We start from the raw sequence: 12,337 nt of genomic DNA, 5'->3' as shown, positions 1-12,337 counted from the left end.
TATACACGCATACATCACTTTTAATAGTACTATTTTAAATAAATATTTATTTTTAAATGTTATTATTAAATATGTTTAGATCAGTTCTATCAAGTCACAGACCTTTTTAATATCAATATTTTGTACTAATCTTTTGTTATCCCAAAGCATAAACATAATTAACCTATTACTGTTTTCTTATTTTGCACAGAGATTAATGTAGGGTGGTGGACAGTATTCATACTGGTTTATCTAAACCGATTTGTGATGACAACATAGTCTGGGATGGAGATGGGGAGAATCTACAGATTTGCAGGGGTCGACATGAATAAAATCTTACACTTTGACAAAAGTGCATCTGGCTCTTTAAATATTCATGAAAATAATAATATAAGGCCTCTGCTCTGTGGGGTGTTTACTCTCTTTTCAAGAGTTTAGTTCTGCAAATGTGAGGGTAAAAAGGTTGGCAGATGATACTGAATAATGCTATTGTAATGCGGGGGAAAAGGTTCTGATGGAGAACGACATCATCTGGGCCTTTTGAGTTTTTTTTAAAGCATATTGGAAAGAGATCAAGAAGGGCCCCTTGGCAAATAACATAAAACAGAACTAACAACGTGAGGGAGCAGAGGCAGACAACCAGGAAGGTTGTGCTAATTCCACATATGTTACTTTGGGAACTGGTCTCACTTTCAGTCATATGACAAGGTCTATTCCCTTCTAAGGAATGATCAGCTTCCAGTGATAGAAATGGTGATTGATTTGCAAAGTCAATTGTCCTGGATTACGAAGCACTTGTGTTTGAGGTCCAAGCATCTATTTAGCTGGAACCCCAACTTTGAATTCAAGGATGATTATCTTAAGCCTCCCAGCAGGGGTCAGTAAGCTAATGATAAAATATAAACTGATATATGATGTAATCACTGTTTCCACTGACAACATGAGGGAAAAAAAACCTAAAAAAAACAAAAACACATGTATGATATCAAAGACTCTGCTGGGTAAGCTTTGGATGAAAATACAAAATATTTCTCAGCAAAGTGACAGTATTTTACATAGAGAGTCAAAATATAATAGTTGCACTTTAGTGTAATGTTTACAGAGAGGGCAGGAGTCTGTAGTCTGCTAGCTTTGAGAATTATATGCATGTAGGTTTGGTGTACTATTCAAATATTATAAATATATACAGGAAAGAGACTGAACAATGGAAAATTAATGATTTTCCAACAATGATTTTGCTTAAACTTTATACTTAAATAATTTGAACGTAATAGAGGCAGCATTTAGATACATTCCGATTTCATTGAGGACTCGGTCACTTAAGTCACCTTTCATTTGCAGAGAGGCCCTCAGTCACCTCGTCCTGGTACTCCATCCTCATACTTGCTACTCTCCCTGGCCCTGGAATAGTTTGGAGATTTGAATGGGTTATAATGATATTAGCAAGAGTGGAGAGCGGAGACCTTTTACTTGAAAAGTATAATTCATTTCCTTGAAATCAGCCCTAAACCCATTCCTAAAACTTAAAAGATGGTCATGGACAAATGGGGTTGTGTCATCTTGCCAGCTACAAATCCAAGATCTTTACCATGGGCTGTATCCCTCACCTTGATCTTCTCACTCCAGAACACTGCCTCTTCGATGTTGGAAGAACACACCAAGCACAATTCCCTCAGAGCCCCTCTGGAAAACACTTTTCCCCCAGACACTTCGGGAGGTGGTCCTGTCACCTCATTTAGTTGTTTCCCCAGCTGTTATTTCCTCAGAGAGGTTCTCCCTGACCTCCAGACCTAAAGAGCGGCCACATTATTCTTTATTCCCTTAGCATACGTTGTTTTTCTTCAAAGCACTTTCAACACCTACGTTATCTTCTTGGTTTATCTGCTATGTGTTTTCTGCCATCCCCCACTAGAATAATAAGCCCATGGAGGTGAGAGATTTATACGTTTGGTTTTCTGATGAATGTCCAGCATCAAGAACCTGCCTAGTACAGTAAGAACTCAATAAATATTTCCAAATAAATGAATGAACAGACAAATCAATATATGTACCATGTATTCCCCACTTTGGAGGATGGCAAAAGAGAGATGAGACACAGATCATGACAAGACACATATCTAATTGAAGAGACTAGAGTTGAACACAGAATGATTTTTCATAGCCCTTATTCCAACCAAACCAACCCATGGCAGAAAGATAAACTGCTCTCCACTTATAGAAACATAAGCTTTTAGTAGGAACCTCTGGTGAATTGATCAGATATTGGAAATATTAGTTTTAATCCAATCTTCCATTATTTGAGAAGTTCACAAAAGAAAAAGCTCTGTTCCACTGCCAAAGACAGAATTTGAGGCTGAGTAGCTCACTGTTCTACACTCACAGGGAATTTCTTAGAGTCTGATGTCCTTATTACATTTTGATATTTATTCTTTTATCTCTAAATTCATAGCATAGACGGGCACATCAGACACTTTCAAGATGAGAGATCATTCGTGAACTAACAGCACTTAATTAAATTTTTCTCTTGGCTATTTTTCCTTTTCTAGTTATCACAAAAACCTAGAAGTGGAAATGCCCCTTTTTTATTCTGTCTCCTGTCCATGAATCATAGCTTTAAAATCGGAAATCTTCTCATTTTTTTAAATTCTCCCCAACTTCAAATTAAACATTTGATCCTGCTTTATTCTGAATAATAATTGGAAATAAAAACAAGGTTGGGGGGTCATGGCTACTCGCTGGAAATTTCAAACATGTGAGATTACTTGAAACCATCAAGAATTGTACCTGATTTCCATGCTCTATACAACCTCTATTCCAATAAATATTTAATTAATGCAAATATTTCTGCTTGACTTTCCAGAAAGTTGGCAACCTTACACCTCCCTCTTGCTTTGATAGACTCATTCATTTTTTATCACCCACTCAGGAAAGAAAAACAGTGGGAAAAACCAAAGGGTTAAAAAGACACCCCTTAATGAATGTGTTTAATAGCCGACACGTCTTCTTTCTTTTTGTTCCATTAAACTGGCACCTACTCAGCGTGGCATTGTTCACTTTGAAGTGGGTTTTCATTGTTCTCCTACCAGCCTCCATCAAGGCCTCCTGACAGATGACCTATCAAACGCTTCCTCCTTTGTCTTCCAACCTCCTCACCACCCCTAATTTCTTTTTTCTTTTCCTTCTTTCTTTCTTTCTTTTTTTTTTGAAAAGGCACAATCTGCTCACCCTCTGGCTCGTCCTCCTCCTGGGGTAGCAGTTGGTAAGCCTGGGTCCCCCCCCCCCCCCAAGTCAGGGCTGTTATGCAAAACATGTCTGGATCCCAATTACCCGAGGAGAAGTAGTGCATAAATTAGGAGATACTGTTTCTAAAGCTGTCAGGGATAAACTGTTCATATTTCCTGAAACTGTCATAGGAAAGAAGGGTATTTCTAAGGTGAGCTCTGACACCCCTGTTTCTCCTTGAAGACAAAGAGGCCCTAAAGTCTCCTGCCAGGGCTGGGCCAGGAATAGGCTTACCACAGACTCAACTTCTAACAGAGCGTTAGGAAATAAGATAGAACTGGCACTGTGGTTGGAAGGCAAGTTTCAATTCAAACTAGGCAAGGCGGCATCTATCGATAATACAGCTGTTTCATGAATCACGTGGAGTATTTATGCTGAGGTTGCTTGCATGCTGCTGCAGCATCCTAAATAAAGTGTCAGTTTCATAGCAGAGAAAGGAATGGTTCTCTTGCCCCTGGGTAGGGGCAAGAACTCTCCCAAGGGGTAAGAGTTGGGGCAAACCAATCCCTACATCCCCCAAAGTTACCTGTAGTACTGGGAAGGCTGCTAGGCTGGAGTGACTAAAACTGGGCTTCTCTGGATCTTCCTGAACAAAAGCCTTCAGAAGGTCTATCTTCAGTGAAAACAGATAACCACTCTATTTCATCCTCTACCCCCTAACTGTCATCCCTCTCTTTGGCTCCTCCCCACATCTGGACACATAGATTGTACTCTTTGGCATGGTCAACATCATTTATATAGAATTCAGTTACTTATTAGATGACCCATGGCACAATGAAACACATACCTATGCATAAATACACAGGTATCTGAGATACAATTTTAAAGATTTTCCGTCAAAATGATTGGGCATTGTCTTTAAAAAAAAATTTTTTTTTTTCTTTTACATGTTAACTCTTCAAATTATCAGCATAGATCATCCTTAAAACGAACTTCTGGAGAACAGATCCTTTCCAAAGATGGTGGAAGTGACATGTCATGACTTATGGCTGGCTAGGCACTAACTAGTTATTTTCTTTTTCCAAATTTTGTGAAATTTTGTTAAAATAAAATGAGTTGAACTGAGCAAAGCTACCATGAACAGCGTATAGTATTTTATAGACAAGAATAAAATTTACATTTAAATTGTACTACATGTTTGATTGGCAGAAACACAACTCATACATATTTTTCCTTTCTGTAGCATTTCCATTTAAATGACTGCGTCTCTGCTTTGCTGTCCTCCAAATGGATGTAAATATGAAAGCCTTAAAAGAGTAAACTTCTCCGCGCCTAAAGCCCGTGTTCTGCAACAAGAGAAGCCACTGCAATGAGAAGCCTGCACACCGCAACGAAGAGTAGCCCCAGCTCGCCACAACTAGAGAAAGCCCGCGTGCAGCAATGAAGACCCTATGCAGCCAAAAATAAATAAATAAATAAATTAAAAAAAAAAAAAAAAGAAGAATAAACTTCAGTACTTCTGTTTGTTTAACAAAACCTAAGATCAATCATTGCATTTAGTATCAGATCTGATAAGTACTAGTCACATACTGGAAAAGCAAAATCTATTGTTAGTCTCTATGACTGTCTTCTCTTCTCTTTATTTGGAAACTTCACCATGCTTTCAATCAAGTGAGAGAACTGGATATAAGCGAAGTATATAAATATTTTTAAACTAATGGTGAATTATTTTGAGTAAGTGAATATCTGAGGAACAAGGCATATGATTTAACGCTGGATTCCTTTGATAATTCAGGCATCTTAAATAAAGTGTTAGTTTCATAGCAGAGAAAGGAATGGCTCTCTCCCGATAGAAACAAGAGATGCTTGTTTGGCTGATGTTGATTTACATGAGAAATTAGGCTTTTGACTTCCTTATACTTGGTTGATTAAACTGAAAAGTTTGCAGTCAGCAATAATTACCAAAATATCACCTAGGCATAAGCCACGACAGCCCTACACTTGATATTGCTGCATCACTGAAAATATGTAGCTATTGTTTTTCAATAGATGGTATAAATCAGGCTCCGATTATCTAAACGGTAAGAATTCACTAACTTCTGGATGACATCCAAACTCCTCAAGCACATCTGCTCTACACACTAGCAAAATGTACAGTGACGACGAGTGCAGCACAATTCAACATAACAATTTAAATATTTTATATAATTAATGACATGTAATTAAACTTAACGTAATTACATTTGGGTTCTCTGAGGTAACTATTTTTACAATTAGTGTTTCATCAACAAATAGCTTTTCCAAGGCACAACACAGCTCTTCCTACAGTAGCAAGCCATACCCAGAAGTGTCCCTGTTACAGTAAATAAACCGTAGGGCAACAAAACCAAGCACTCTAGCCCATCAGCTTTTGATTATATAAGAAACAAGAGGCCTTCGCATGCCAAAACCACACGTCAACCTATACATTAATGGCTTTGCCTTCCGCTTGCTGGAAGCTGGAAAAGGACAAGAAGGTCCAACCATGAGAGGGGCTTTCTTATAACTTTACCAGCATAGTCAATTACTAAGAGGCCTATAAAGAGAAGGCTCAACATTCTACATGTCTCAACAGGGCCAATAAAACTGTCTACTGACCTGCCTCACTTCCTTAGGTCAAGAATTTGATGAGGAGATGGTGAAGGAGTAGCGTCTGAGAAGTTGTTCTACCTTCAGTGATGAAGGAAAGACATTTGCCCAGTATTCAGATAGGGCTGTACCTGTATGAAGTCATTCTATGTCTCCAGCTCAATTAAATTAATGGTCACATCATATAGCCACAATAATAGCAAAGAGATCTTATTGCTAGGATTTCTGCTTTAAAACATTTGGACCACTGCACTGGTTTATAGAGCAGATATATGATTTAAAAATATATCCTCTCCCCAGATCTGTTCAATTCAAAAGAATTGTAGCAAAGAGGCTTCTTCTCTTACCTGGAGGGCTCAAGTCTGTAGCTGTCTAGACTAGCTCTCCAGACTGTCTTCTGAGGGCCAGTGCACCTTTGGAATGAATCCACATTCCTCTTCCACCCAGTCCTTTCTCTCAAAATAATTCTCTGGCTTGTCCATGCTCAAGATTAAGTTTCCTTTATTGCTTTCCTTTAAGAATTTTTATTAACAGCAAAGCATCACATGTCCACAGTAAATGTCACATTAATCTTCCAGGCCATAATGATAAAGCAACAATCCCCTGACACAGCCCTACTCATATAAAAGTTATAGCTTTCAGGAATGGCCACACTCAACTCTTATTGATCCTTCTCTTACTCTAAATAATATTCTTATTTCTTGATGTTTCCAATTTAAATATGATTTAATGACTTTCTAGTCTGGAAAGTAAGACTGTAGTTGTAGTTGTTTTGAATACCAGCCCCCCAACCATCTAAAACTTCTTACTTTTACTTCTTACTTCTCTTACTTCTCCTCTTACTTCTTACTTCTCCTCTTACTTTCTCTCAATATAAATGTAGCACAATCTATAATAAACCACTATGGAAAACGTATTAAAAAAACCCAATGTTCATTAATACATTAATGTGACTATGTTTATTGTAGAGTCATATAGTGTACCATGATCAAATAGCCTTTCTTACACAAATGTTATTTGAGCTAAAGTGAATGTATCTTTTAGTTTGCTTAATTTTCTAGGAAATTATCAGTAATTAACTTCCCAAACTCCCCAACAGAACTAAAACCTTTTTTTCTAATGAAGGTGAACACACCAGGGTCCACTTAGGGGTGCTGCTACCTTCCTGCTTCAACCTCAGCAGCCTGTCACTCAGCTGTCACCTGGAAGCTCCCATCCTAGCGTCATCCCGAGAACTGCCTCTTTCCCTCAGAGGATCCTTTTTTCTAGATCCTGAGACTTCCTCTTTATTGGTTCTTTCCCCTTTTATTAGACCTTAATGCTAGAAAAGACCTTGCACTTATTTGAAAATAGGCTACAAGTGGAATTCTACTTTGACAATTATTTCTCATAATACACTGAATGCATTCCTTCCTTGCCTTAGTTTTATCCTTGCTGCTTTTGAAGAGGTGTTGGTCCACTCTGATTCCTTATATTGTGTGTATGTGAACATATTTTTTTTCTTTCTGGGAATGTTTCTCCCTGAAGTATTTATCCCTAAAGTTTTGAAATGTCATCATGATGTCCCTTGGGATGAATATTTTCTCATTTATTGTGCTGGGCACTCAATGTGCCCTTTCAATCTGGAAACTCATGCCCTTCTTGGATTATTTCTATCATCATTTCTTTCCTCTCTGTTTTTTTTTTTTTGGATTTATCTGTCAGGAACTGCTATAATTCAGATGTTGAATCTCCTAGCACAGTGGTTCTCAAAGTCTAGTTCATAGATCAGGCACATCTGCATTCACCTGGGAACTTGCTGGAAATGTGCATTCTCAAGTCGCACAAGTAGCTTGTGATTTAACAAGCCCTCCAGGTAATTCTGATGCAAGTAAAGTTACAGAATCACTGTTTTAGACTGATCCTCTATTTTTTTTTTGCTCCTTCCTGCTTCTTTGTCCTCAATGTTATTCTCCAATCCTTTTTTTTTTGCTCCTTCCTCCTTCTTTGTCCTCAATGTTATTCTCCAATCCTATGTTTTTCATTCCTTCTATTAGGAATACCAAATATTCATTTCTGAGCACTTTTTCTTATTACTTGAAAGTTTTTCTCTCTTATTTTATAGCTGTCTATTCTTGTTTCATGGTGGCTTTATATTTTATTCTCTCTCTCAGGGTATTAATTTAAATTATATTTCACTTGTTTTAAGATTTCTTGTATGGTTTATGTTTCTCTTGGTTTCCCTTTTATTTGCTGGTTTTGCTTTCTCTACTTAATTTAAGAAGATTTTACAAGTATTTGGTGACCCTTAGATGTCCGTATCTATTCAAAAGTGAAGAAAAAAAATAACTTCTGTAAATCCCAAGTGCAAAGTGGGGCTTGTCAATTGCAGGCTTCCCTCTAGCTGTTTGGTAGCCCCCATGGATCTTTTTCCTTTGGGTAGACCAGCTTCTCAGAAAGGAATTATCCAAACCTTGTGGAGGTATTAGGGAAACATTCTGCTTGCCAGCTTGAGAAAGGCCTAAAAGATGGAGGGTTGTGGGATCTCAGCATTCAGTTTGCAGACCTCTCACTTAATCTCCTTATTTTCAGTACAGCTTCTTCTCCCCACACTCATCTGTTTCCGGAATTCCTAAAACCCCATCCTCTCTGATTTAGCCCCTGTAGAAAGTGGGCATTCTCTCTTTCGTTGGAGTCAGAGAGGTCTAATTGCTCAGCTCTGTGGGATCAGAGAGGGTTTGTAGGTTCATATACAATCACCCTCATTCTACTTGTTTTCCATATTCTGTACCCCTCCCCATCACAATCATCTGTTGCCACAATTCCTGAGTCTTCCTGGGGTTCTGAGGCCTACTCTGGCTTGTTTAGCATTAAGTTGTAGTTATTTGCTCCCGACCAGGGATCAAATTCAGTTACTATTCATCCATCCACTTTTCAGCTTCCAAAATCTTGTCCTCTCCTATCTGCTGTTCTCCTTATTCCCCTTTTGCTGCCCTTCGAGATTATCCCATGTGTACTCCATTCTGTCATGTTAGCACTGAGGGAGTAGAGCTACACTTGGGTGTTTAGTTCATGATATCCCCAGAAGCCCTTGTCATACTATGGAATATCAGTGGAGGGTGATCCTGAAAGCATGGCCAGGAGGCATTACTATTCCAGAAGGGCTAGTATGCTGGAGACAGGCTGGGGAGGAAGGGCATCGGTATCCAGCTAGAGGCACATTCATTTTGATGGGGAAGGGGAGCCCAGAGCAACTTGATTCTCATGTGTGTCCACAGGTCTGTGAAAATAATGTTTGCCTGATGGTCAAAAGAGAGAGCTCTGTTCTCTTATGGTGAGTGAAGGCCAATCTACACAAACACAAACCTGAAATTTGATGGTGACAAAAGACCTATAGGTAATACCAAAAATTTTCTCCTTTAATATGCAATTAGATTGCCATCATGGCTGCACCACCTGGACCCCAAGGAGGACCCTCAGATTTGTTTCAGTCTCTTTTAGTTTGATTCCAAGGTACTGTGAACCTAAACCAGAGCGATGCAGTCACAAGGGTGATTTGAGAGTCAGTGTGAGTTTGGGAGCAAGCAATTAGGTGGTGTTTCTGCTTTACCTTCCTATCCTGGTGATTCGAACTTTAATTGATAACCATTTGGTCTTTTCATGAATTCTCCCTTTCACAATATTCTGTTTCAGAAAAAGGAAAAGAGGGAGTGGGAGAGAAGAATGTACACAAAAGTGATATATTTATGGGAATTCCCTTTGTTGCCAGGCCAATATGGACTAACTCAGCAATAGTAAGAAGAGATGGGACAAAATAATTGGTGAGGCCTCCCTTCAATTCTACGTTAAACACAAGCTTCCTAATGTGTCTACTAATCGAATAAAAGGTGTGGTGTGATGTAGTAGAAAGAACACAGAGGTGAAACTCTAGAGAACTGGGTCCCAGTTTTTCTCTGCCCTTGACTGGCTAGCCAAGATTTAGAAGGCGAGAACTTCTGGTTCATTTTCAAGTTCTAATCTAACCTGAAATGGCAAATCACTTCATCTGTGTATTTCAGTGGTCTAATCTGTAAAATGGGAATGACAGACTACAAAACACCCAATAAATTGTCCATGTGATTTTTATAACCTGTACATCCATATTCCTTAGTATGTAGTATGTGTTTATAATCCATGCTTATGCTGGTTGGGATGGAGGTGCATTCTTGCAAGGCTTGGAGTATCCCCTTCCACCCCTCTTTTATTTATTTTAACTATAATGTAACTTAAAGAAATGCATTCTAAAATGAGAAATGTATTGTGTTCAGTGGTTCAGAAGCATCTGTGGGGCGTTAGTGAAAGCATAAGTGAAACATAATTGAGAAGCTAAATTATTAAATGCATTCCAAAGCTTGGGGCATCTGCACATGTTCAGCAGTTGCACTTGTATTGGCCTGGTTTGTATGGTGCCTGACTACATGAGTTCTTATCAGGATGACTTTTTAGATTAAAAATTTAAATAGCTTAAGTCAGCGAAGCACTGCATAAGCACAAATAAAAAGCGGTGCATTAGAGAATGCAAGTGAGCTTTGTCATCACTGGGCTAAGAGATTCAGCTCAGAGTCCCCGGATGGAATGCAGAGGAGGCCTGATCTAGGAAAGTTAATCAGCAGCTTCGTCTAGGCAATAACATTTTGACGTCACTTGGCCCCATTTCTTTACTTTATGTAGAGTCCTGGAGGATAATATGATGGTATTTTGGATTACTATTCACTCTACATGTCAGAGGGTTGTTTCTAAACCTTGAACATCAGTTCATTCATTTGTAGTTACTTCATGGACAAATCTAGCATCTCACTGTGGTCTAAACATTGTACTCAATTTCATCTGTTCCTGTTTTAACCTTCTTTTGTCCTGGTGGTAGAAAAAGGTAGGCAGATCTGTCTTGGCAAATGGTAAAATGCTGGGACATTTACCAAGAGTGGATGATTGCCACCGGCTAAAACATTATTTCAGAGAACCTTCCTTTAGTTTTTAGATTATTATCGAGTACTCTTCCAATGTGCAAGCAGACAGTTGCCTAATTCTGAAGGATGAGTAATGAATTATATTGAATAACAATATTTACTGATTTAACCTCAGTAGGGATCAAAGGTGTCTGGTAAAACAATTTGTAGAATAGTCACTTTCAAGCCTATAAACCTCACTTGGATGGTCAGATGCCAACAGAAATATACTCTGAAGCAATAATCAGCCTTGACCAGAATGGATGATCTAGGTAACTTTTTAAACTTTTTTTACCTTTTCCATTTCTAATCACTATACAGAAAAACACTTGTAAAAATAAAACAAAACTCTGCTACATGGGCTTCCCTGGTGGCGCAGTGGTTGGGGGCCCGCCTGCCAGTGCAGGGGACGTGGGTTCGGGCCCTGGTCCGGGGGGATCCCACATGCCGCGGAGCCGCTGAGCCCGTGTGCCGCGGCTGCGGAGGCCCGCGTGCCTGGGGCCAGTGTTCCGCGGCGGGGAGTGGCCCCCGCTTGCTGCGGCTGGAGGGAGCCCGCGGGCAGTGATGGGGACCCAGTGCAGCCAGGAATAAATAAATAAAACAAATAAATTTACTAAAAAAAACCAAAAAACAAACCCTCTGCTACAGCTACATCCCTTTGAATAGAGTCTACTTACTGAAGTGATGAGCGATGACCTTTTAACCGCATCATGCTTCTCAGATTAATTAGGTTTCAGGATGTTGTAATCATAACAGTGTAGAGAACTAGAAGGTGAGGAGAGGATCGCTTTTAAGTTCTGGGCCACTGACACAAACTGAAAGTATTTAGCCTCTGGGTGTGATCACATGCTTTGAATCAGGGATGGTGGGGTCCAGAATGTGCTCAGGGTTATTTAGATAAAATGTTTCATGTAAAGATGGAAGGTGTTTGTACAAGAGTTTGGTTATTTGATCATCTATTCAAAAACAGAAGCCCATGACGTTTCATGAACTGGAGCCCTTTTGAGAATGAACCGCAACTTGATTGAAAACTCTGAGAAGGAACCTCGCCACCTTCCCTACCTTTGAGAGAGGAAGTGCAGCTGGCTGGAAAAACAATAATTGGTGCCTCCACTGAATTAATACTGCCACATCACCCATACATTTGTTTTGTGACACTAAAAATACTCAGCTTTACTTTCCTTGGTAATGGAGAACTCAAAATGAAACTAATTACACCCTGAGCATGAGCTATACCAGGTGTTAAGTAGGTGCTTCTTCTTTTTTAAATTAATTAATTAATTAATTAATTTATTTATTTTTGGCTGTGTTGGGTCTTCGTTTCTGTGCGAGGGCTTTCTCTAGTTGTGGCAAGCAGGGGCCACTCTTCATCGCGGTGCGCGGGCCTCTCACTATCGCGGCCTCTCCTGTTGCGGAGCACAGGCTCCAGATGTGCAGGCTCAGTAATTGTGGCTCACAGGCCTAGTTGCTCCGCGGCACGTGGGATCTATCCAGACCAGGGCTCGAACCCATGTGCCCTGCATCGGCAGGCAGATTCTCAACCA

At 39.5% G+C, this 12,337-nt stretch overlaps 1 protein-coding gene across 1 annotated transcript in view; it reads right to left on the bottom strand.

Moving 5' to 3' along the window:
• Positions 1-12,337, bottom strand: part of DCC (DCC netrin 1 receptor) — a 946,816-nt gene that overhangs the window by 872,644 nt on the left and 61,835 nt on the right. The window lies entirely within an intron of this gene.

Source organism: Eschrichtius robustus, chromosome 14 (assembly GCF_028021215.1).
Source record: "Eschrichtius robustus isolate mEscRob2 chromosome 14, mEscRob2.pri, whole genome shotgun sequence".
NCBI classification, from domain to species: Eukaryota; Metazoa; Chordata; class Mammalia; order Artiodactyla; family Eschrichtiidae; genus Eschrichtius; species Eschrichtius robustus.
This window is presented reverse-complemented; position numbering and strand designations above follow the sequence as displayed.